The sequence below is a fragment of the Sceloporus undulatus genome, chromosome 2, assembly GCF_019175285.1.
Source record: "Sceloporus undulatus isolate JIND9_A2432 ecotype Alabama chromosome 2, SceUnd_v1.1, whole genome shotgun sequence".
NCBI classification, from domain to species: Eukaryota; Metazoa; Chordata; class Lepidosauria; order Squamata; family Phrynosomatidae; genus Sceloporus; species Sceloporus undulatus.
The window spans coordinates 54,620,899-54,630,480 of NC_056523.1; positions in this window are offsets into that span (position 1 = coordinate 54,620,899).

Consider the following 9,582-nt stretch of genomic DNA (forward strand, 5'->3'; position numbering starts at 1 on the left):
GGTCTCACTGGTCTCGCTTTTCTCTCTGCTGAAGGAGAGTGTCCTTTGAATGCCTCCCTTCTCTTTTCTTTGCCTTTTTTTCTGGTTTGCCCTTGGCCCAATCCGACTTTTGAGAGGGCCTGAGGAAACTAGTGGGTGAGAGGGCAAGAAAGCTAATGGCTATAATAATTGCAAATAAAAGTTGGTGTATGATCATAGTGTTTAAAAACTATTATATATAATTGTATTTCTATCCTCTTCTCTCTTTGTTTCTTGTCTTTTAGCGAGATTGGTTGGGCAAAATTGTTATTATTAGGAGCCACTGTGGTGTGGTAGTTTGAGCATTGGGCTTAGGACAATTTGGAATCCCGGCTCAGCCATGAAAGCCCATGGGGGGACTTGGGCGAGTCACACTTTTTTCTATTGAAAAAGAAAGCTTTTCTCAGCCTCAGAGGATGGCAATGGCAAACCCTCTCTGAAGAATGTGCCAGTAAAACCCTATGATAGGTTAGCCTTAGGATTGCCATAAGTCAGAAATGAGTTGGAGGCACAAAGCAGCAAGGAAGAAGACGAAGAAGAAGAAGAAATTTTGCTGTGCCAGTGTGTCACTGGATGCACCGATGTGCCGTAAAGGCGACTGATTGCTTGTGCAATCAAGTGGTCAGTTGCACTGCCAGTTGCATAGGTTTTCAAATGGGCTGACAACACTGGGCAGGATTATAAAGGAGGCAATTGGTGGCCCTGGTGGTTGTGTCTGTGCACATGTGTGCATTTGTTTGGGGCAGAGCAGAAAAAAAAAACAATGGTGCGGCACAGCTTGTGCCCGCAAATGCCCTGTTTTTGACCAAATCAGTCCTTACAGAGAGGATGGTGCGGCGGATTGCTGTTGTGGGAGCCAGCAGTTTGTAGTCTGCAAGGTTCTCATGAAACAGGAAAACACTGGAGGGAAGGTGGCTTTTCCTCATCTGCTCTTTGACCTGAGTAAGACTTTAAATCTTGTAAGAACTAGTGGCTAGTGGATGATATTAGAAACAAACGGGGATTTGCATTATCATTTGATAAAATAACTAAGCAATATAGAATGAATTTAAGTAGGGTGCAGTAATTTCTGAAATAACCAATGATGCAAGATAAATAGAGGACAGTAGAAGAAGTAGCCAAGCCAGCTAAACCAATGACTGGAAAGTGAAAATGTCTAACTCCCTCCTTTTTTGTTTTGTGTGTATTTGTTTATGTGATGTATATTAGCTATGTTTCCCTATATGTAGCTTTATTTTATAAAATACAGTATGTGTGTTAATAAATAATTTTACAAATAATATTTTACAATTTTTTGGCAAGGAGAGAGGATCAAGAGTCTCAGAGGGCACTGACACATCCACCTCTCATAGGAGGAAAGGCACCAGAACTGGACATGAGGGAGTCTTTCTAGTGCACTCCCCAATTCATTGCTGATTCAATTCATGTTTTCTAAATAAACGGATGTAGGGCTAATATTACAGTGGCCGGCATCCCATACTGAAATGATGTCCCCTATTATGAGCTGGGAAAGCTTTGTCCCTTATGCATATTCCGTTTTTATGGGTATGGGTCCCCCAATGGAAAAGATATGGTGCCAGGGATTGTGCTTGGTTGCTACAGGATCCCTGAGGGACCAGGTTGCAGACGGAGACAAAGATGTTATCACACTTGGTCTTAAAGAGGTATATTCCCGTGTGACTCCTTAGCAGCCTCCTGTTGCATGTGGATTGGAGTTTTAGAGGAGGCTGAACTTCTCTGGCCGCGCAATTCTAAATACCCCTCTTTTAAAAAAATGCCAATCCCAGCATGCAACAGGAGGCAGCTAGAGGAGTCAACATGAATAGTACCTTTTAGAGATCGTCTGATAAACACCAAGGCGCATTGTTGTGTGCGTTTGTGTACCTATATGTGCATGTTAGTGACAGTGGAGAGTTTGTTTGTGTATCTGTGTATGAGCGATGGAAAGCGGTTGATTGTTGTTTATGTGAGAGGGACGAGGGGACGGGCAGGGGGATGTATGTCCAGCATCTTTGTTAGTGACATCTGATTATGTTATGGACATTATAAATGGGAGGAATGTCTCAAAAGTCTAAGAAAATGCAAGTTAGGGCCAATTCGGAAATACGTCAAACACAATTTGGTGGACTTAACAACACAGAAGAACCCAGCGCCCTTCCCCAAAGCCAAAGTCGTCAAATGCATTTAACAGTGCATGCAATTATACACAGTCATAAGCAACATGACTGTATGCATTTTAATTAATTTCATTACATGTATCTCCCTGGAGGTGTGGGTTGTGTGGCGTTGTACCTTATTTTTCCCATCCCCACTTTTATGCTAACAGGAATCGTGAGCAGGTTTCATGTTGAGAGCTGCATATGAGTTTTATGGGGAAACAGGGGTTTGACTTGATAATGCCATCTGTGAATCTGTAGAGAACAGGGTGTAGGCAAACTTTTTTGAGCCGGGGGGCCGGGTGCTTGTTCCTCGCGACAACTGGGGGGCCGCTCGAAGCCAAAAAGAAATAATTAAATAATTTTTTTAAAACTAAATAAATAACTAAACCGGGACAAATGTAGGACAAATTTTTTCCAAATGGAGGCACATGCAAAAAAATTGCTGATTTTTAAAAAAATGTTAATATAAATGCAGTTTTCTGAGGGCTTCTATGCGCCACTTGCCCCCCTTGCCCCCACTTGCCCCTTGCCACCGCTTGCCCCCCCTTGCTCGCCTCCTCCCTGATAGGCCAAAGGCCCCCACACCTACGCGAGGAGGCCACAAAGGCTCCGGCGGCATCTCGGGCAGGACCGGGCTGGGGCCAGTCCCAAGGCCTGCTGGGCCGCATCCGGGGCCCGCGGGCCGCAGGTTGCCACCCTGCTGTAGAAGCTTAGAGTAGGGTTATCCCATGGGTTTTCTTCCCCATGGGTTTTCTAATCTAGTTTTTTGCCAGTGCAGGAATCTACAGATACAATTCCATTCTGTGTTCCAATTCTGTCACTTCAAGATCTTGTGGCTAGCCAAAAGTGTAGGCAAAGTGAACAAAAATGATCAGTTGCATGGTGAAAATGCTTCTGTTAACAAGGAAAAGCTAAAATGTTTTGGACTTCTTTCATCACTATCATTCTGGTTTCACTCTGGTTTTATTTTCAGTTCATACTGCTTCAGTATTTCTGTATGCCTCTATATTTAAGTGTTTGGAGATCTGAATAGCTGACATCCAGATGCCCCACCCACCTCATTTTAGGATCTGAGCAATTCCGACAGCAGCCACAGCCTAAGCTCAAAGACCTCAGAATGTGAACACAACAGCTCTCTTGGTAACAAGCAAATCAAACAAGGGAAATATTTTCAGAGAATGAGAAAGATCTTCCTCATCACAACAGACTCTGTTAGCCAGAGGATGGTGAACTGCTGCTTTTACATATTATTATTTTCTGTTGTAAATTACCAGAAAACCAATCAATATCTTCAGAGACCACAGATCATTATATATTTTAAGCAGTACCATAAAAATACAAAACATTACTGCCTGCATTTTCAAAATTCAAGGATTTTCCCAAGCCCTTCCCAAGGGTGTTTTTTTTTTTTAAATATGTAGTACAATGTGCATAGATAGGCTGTGGTTCTGATGGCTGTTTTAACTACAGGGTCATTCAGTTTTTTTTAGCACGACTATACAAATAATCTCACCCACGCATTCTGGGCTTGTTATTCACACTATGCTTACACATGTCAGCCCTCAAATAAAGAGGGAGTCGATGATGTGAATATATTCAAAGTTTTATCCCGGGTCTATTTGTATTGGTTATTCACATATCTGAAAATCCAAATCTTTTAGAAAAACTTGGGGGGGGGGGATGCAACATCAATTATTCCAGGTTAAGTGGCTTTTTTGGCCCACCCCACCTCCACTTAATTGGATGTATTTGAAATGCAACAACACAGATTCAGCCCAGCTTCTACTTGGATTATGTTCACTGTCTGAATAACCCCTACGCTGGCATAGTTGGCAGGAGTGGCTCAGCAGTTAAAATGGCTCAAGCACTGTAGCAACAGGGACGGCACCAGAAGTCAGAAATGGCCTGCCAGTTCCCCAGTAGCTGGGGAGCAAATAGATCCACCTTTTCTCCTAACAGAAATAGCTCCAGCGAACAGCTATTGGGGAACTGGCAGGGCAGCTTTTTCTGGTGATGGAGTGGGTTTTCTCTTCTGACCCTAAATTTCTGTTGTGTACTAGCGTAATGAATTATTACTCTGGTAGAAGGCACAAAGAGGATTCAGCCCTAATGTACTATTAATGTGGGGAGATTTTAATGCATTATCTGGCAGTTATTTTGGTTGCAGGTCTCATTGCCTAGTCAGTTTCAGCTTTGTAGTACAGAATTGGTTTACACATTTCTTCCTTTAAAAAACATTGCACAGACTGAAATCAGTAAAATCTATTTTAATGCTTGAGTAAATTAATATGTTCTTGCCTGGTAGATCAATGATGGCAATGCTGCTGTCCAGCTAATCTCTGGGGGTGCATTTCTTTGACATTAGCACTGCTGAGAAATCCTCCCTTGTAGAAGACTTTTGTACTATCTTATGGGAGAAATACATGGAGAAGGGACTTAACAAAAGATTTTAAAGAACAGACCTGGTGCTCTAGTGTTTGAGTCGCAAGCCATTTAGAGCTTTAAAGGTCAAAACCAGAACTCTAAACAGAACTGGAAGTAGACATACAAAGCTGTTTTTGTTTTGTTTTTTTAAAATCTGTACAAGGTGGATAACCCAAGCCACACATGTTAAAATACTTGAAGCCATATTCAGTACCAGTTGATGCTAGCATGCTGTCTTCAAGCATATTCCCATTTATAACATATTACAATAATGCAGCTGGAAGATTAACAAATCACTGTGGCTAGACGCAGTGTCCAGAAGTGGCTGTAGATAGTGAATCAGCTGTAGCTGGTAGAAGATGTGTTATGCTAGTGAGCTCGGGTGAATACTAACAATGGTGGGGTGCAGACCACCAAAAAGAGGCGCCTTCTCAGTGCCTCTCTTTGCTGCTCTGGAGTGCTGCAGCATACAAATTGCACGGCGCTGCTGTGCAGCAAAAAAGGAGCTGCAAAAAGCGGCTCTTTTTGAGGTGCCACGAAGTGCCACAAAGCGCCAGAGACAGTGCGGTTACAGGGGGTTACTGTGTATACATAGTTGTATTTTAACTTGCTGTACGCCGCTTTGATCACTTGGCAAAATTTTTATTATTTTATAGTGCCTTATGTAGGTGGCGCAGCTGCGACGTAATTGTTGTGCACGCCATATGTATGGCGCTGCGCAACTGCGGCACATGCATGACGTGCTAGGGTTGCGGGGTGTGTGCACGTGCCACCCCGAGGCAACACTTGCACATCGTGGACACACTGCAAAGGGCCCATCTGGACAGGGCCAATGTCATATTTAAAAGTACAGTACCCTCAAGGAGCAAGCCACCTGTCCAGAGCTTGTGGAAGCCTGTCCAAAACAAGTTCTTCTCAAGCTTATGAATCAATTACCACAGCACCTCAGTCTTGTCATTATTCAGTTTGCTGGACCTCATTTTGTCAACTTTCGTTTTTTCTTATTTGATTCTGCTGCAACACCTTGCCTTAACAACAGGTCCAGTGGGATTGTTTAATGTTTCATCCATACATACAGTGCAATACAGACAGAGCAGCATGCTATCATGTTTATTTTAGAGCATTCCGCATCAAAGAGGCATAAGTGGTTAAAAGGGTCCTCCCATAGCAACACCCCCAGAATTATACAGGTATATTTCGATTTATATCTTTTATCTTATGAACCTTTAGAGGACAAAACTGCCACCGATCTTATGGAGTCCTTCTGATGCAAAAAGGTCACTAGGGAGTGGACCATGCAGGCATGTGTGCATTTATATTAAACAAAGGGGTGCATCTGTATGACTGGCAGTTACAGAGAGCCCCCAAAGCAGAATAAAGAAGTATGCCCTGAAGCTAAATAAAGTAAAGCGTTTCATTGTGATTTAAGGTTTTTCTTTGAATATTTTCTTCAAATGCTTTTTGTGTTAGCCTCTTGGAAAATGCATATTCAAACTTTTTATGTTCTGCATCACCATAATACAGCCCTTTAATTTTTCTTTCAAATGCTAATCAATGTCCAACAGCCTTTGGCACCTTAAGAACTACATTAAATAGTACTGGAAAATCTAGGCATGATGCCCAGGTAGATTACACATGGGGGAACAAAAGCCAAGAAAAGGAAATGAAAATGCCAACAACAACAATACAACAAATGCAAAAAATGTACTCTCAACCTACATAAATAATAAAAAAAGAAATCCAAAACAGATTCCCTCCCTCCTTTTCTTATGCTTAATAAAAATCATATTAAAGGATTTTTCAACTGACAAATATAGTAAAAAAATAAAAACCAACAAAATTACATGTTTCTCTATATTGTAATGTCTTGGAAGTCCATACGTTTCTGTTATAAGGACAACTGAACTTCTAGGTATAGAGTATAATGTGGTTTTAAATAAACTAAAGAAATAAAAGTATATAATTTGTTTGCCAAGCAATTGTAATTGTGTGATATGCTTTTTAAAACAGTCCAAGTGTGATTTAAGGGAATGTCAAAGTACCAGTGCCACAAATGGCTTGAATGTTGGACTACAACACTGGAGACCAGGGTTCAAATCCTTGCATGGCTGTGAAAAACCACAGGGTGACCTTCGCGGCACGGCGCTGCAGCGGCCCGCCCCGTTACCCGGTGGCGGGCCAGTACCCCGCCCCCGCGCCGGCTCGTGGCCCGCCCCCCCGCCGCCTTTCTCGACCTCTCCGTGGAGAAAAAAACTTAACATAAGTGAGACCATGAAAAGAGTGGTGGAGTAGCACACATACAGCTAGACAGTAGGGATAGGTGAATTTAGGTAATGTAATTAATTTTTCACTATATATGACCAGAAATAAAGAAAAGTGTATTAAATAGTAAATACAGTGTAAACAGGCAGATCAAATGGAATACTTTTTAAAAAATAAAATTTACTTATCGTGGTGTCACTAGATAGTGTTCATCCAGTCAGTAACTCATGATGCACATTCCCTCCAATATTCTTCTTTCCAATATCACACCTTACCGACTCCTTAATATGTGTGTGTGTGTGGGGGGGTGGGTTGTACACAGTTTACTCATACATCATAATTCCAATATATCACTGAATGTAATGTGTAATAGTCCTGGGACGTAAACACTAGCAAAATGTAAATTAGACTTTTTATTTACAGTAACCATATGCCCAGCCAAAATGTATTTACAGTGACCGTAGATGTCATGGGGTTAATGTGGAAAATTGGTGAAGATCTGATTGTGAAAGAAAATTGTTAAAACAATATTTTAAAGTGATTTGTTTTTATTACAAATTTTTAATTTGTTAAAAATATATTTAAAAACAAAACAAATAAGGGTTTCTTTTTTTTTCCTCCCACTGAGACCTTTGCCCCCTCCATAGCCACTCTTTAGCATTTTAAAGGGAAGGCGATCGACACGTTTTTGTTTCTGTCAAAAGGCAGATGTTTAGGAGCAGTGGTGTGCACCCCCCATTTAAGGTGTCAATAGTGTGCCCCACACACACACACCACACAACACTGCAGCCCCTTGGTGACGCTCCTGGTATATTGTAATTTTTAAGAGACAGAATTGCTTCCTCAGAAGAGCGATTAAACTGTACTTCTATTAACCAGGAACTCTTATAATAACCATTTCGTTTCAATTGCTTTTCCATTTATTTTATTTTTTCTGCATAATTTACAACTGACATCCTCTATCCATTGTTGTCTGTTTCCCAGGGCAACTAGCCAATAGCAAGACACAAAAAAAGACAGTAAAAATAGCAAATCTTGAAATATTGAAGTCATTACACTGTGAAGGATTTGTGACCTCATGCATTGCGTAAATACTGATAACATCACTTCGATAGCAATTACATTACTGAAATGTGTTTTCAACATAGTTTAAGGTGCTTCCAGATAGTGGATGCTCGCACTGGCAACACTAGAAGGCACCTTGTATCTTTTGCATTTTGGTCTTCCAGATTTTCCAGGTAAGAAAAAAGATTGGAGAAACAAGGAACAGTTACAAAGCTGTGTGAATGTAAATTTCCACCCAAATGAGGCATGATAAAAGCTATTTCTACACTTCTCCTTATCTCAGCAACAGGAAGCTAATGCTAAGATATGTTTTCTTTAAAGAAATGTCTGCCATTCAAAAGGGACCTCTATTGTATGGACTTTCCTTCCTGGGACTCATAGGATTTGTTCTCCCAAGTCTCCTAGCCTTGCATCTACACTGTAGAATGAATGCCATTTGATAACACTTTATAGCCGTGGCTCTATCCTATGAAATCTTTGAGACTCTTCCCAAGACCTCATAGGATTTGCTCCCCAATCTCTTAGGCTTGCTTTCTACACTGTAGAATATATACTGTCTGATACTACTTTAATTGCCATGGCTCTACCCCCACACATCCAGTGGTTTGTAGTTTTGTGAGGCACCAGCACTCTTTGCAGAGAAGGTAAAGTAAGTTCTAAAATACACAAATTCCAGCATCTATAGGATGTGCTACAGCACTTAAAAGTGCTGTCACAACTGCATTAATATTTCAAACAAGTGTCGATGCATTCTGGCTCTAACAGATCTAATAGTCAACTCTCCCTTTTCACATCCTGTCAACCTTTCTTACCATTAAGCCAGGAACAATTGCTGTAAGACTGTGCTTCAGACACTCTTCATTTAAATATCATAAATTGTCCACAAGGCTCCAGATATTGAATGAACTTGGCTGCAAGTTGTGGCTTTCCTCTGTGAAATAGCCAGCTCTATTCTTTACAGTAGTAGTGGCAGGATCCCAAGGGTCCCTTCCCACAACAATTTCTAAACAGCAGGGAAGGCTGGAGAGCCTGTGATGTGGTGTAATTAGCTCTTCCCTTTTCCTGTTGATCTTGGAAATTGCAAAAATCCCCATGCAAGAACAGATAGTCTTGGAGTGTTCTTTTTGGTTTTTGTTTTAAAATAGTAGTACACACCACTGGCTTGTTTCTGTTGCCCCCACCCCACTGTCTTCTCGTGTGTATTGAGAAGTGGGTTACTTGTCCAGAGAAATGCAGTCAGTAGCAAGATGATGGTGGTGGCTTTTTTCTCTCAAGTATGATACCTTTCCTGTCTGTTTCTTTTATATATGCTGTGACTTTTCCCTCTTAGAAAGCCATGAGCAGGGTGACCAAATGTCCTCTTTTTCCAAACGTTCCTTACATTTCAACCTTCTGTCCAAGGAGAATTTCAAAATGTCCTCCTTTGGAGCATGGCTATGAAGTCTGAGTCTATATTATATTAGTGTTTTTAGCAGGACTTCATTTTTCTTGAATTTTCCTACATTTTGTTGCTGCCTTGTCCCTCTTTGTGGTTAGCACATCTATCACCGTGGCCAAGAGGCAAACCTGTGCTGTAAGCTAGGCCTCTTCTGCACTGAAGAAAACAATGCAGCTTGACACCACTTTACATGCCATGGCTCCTGTGGGATCCTGG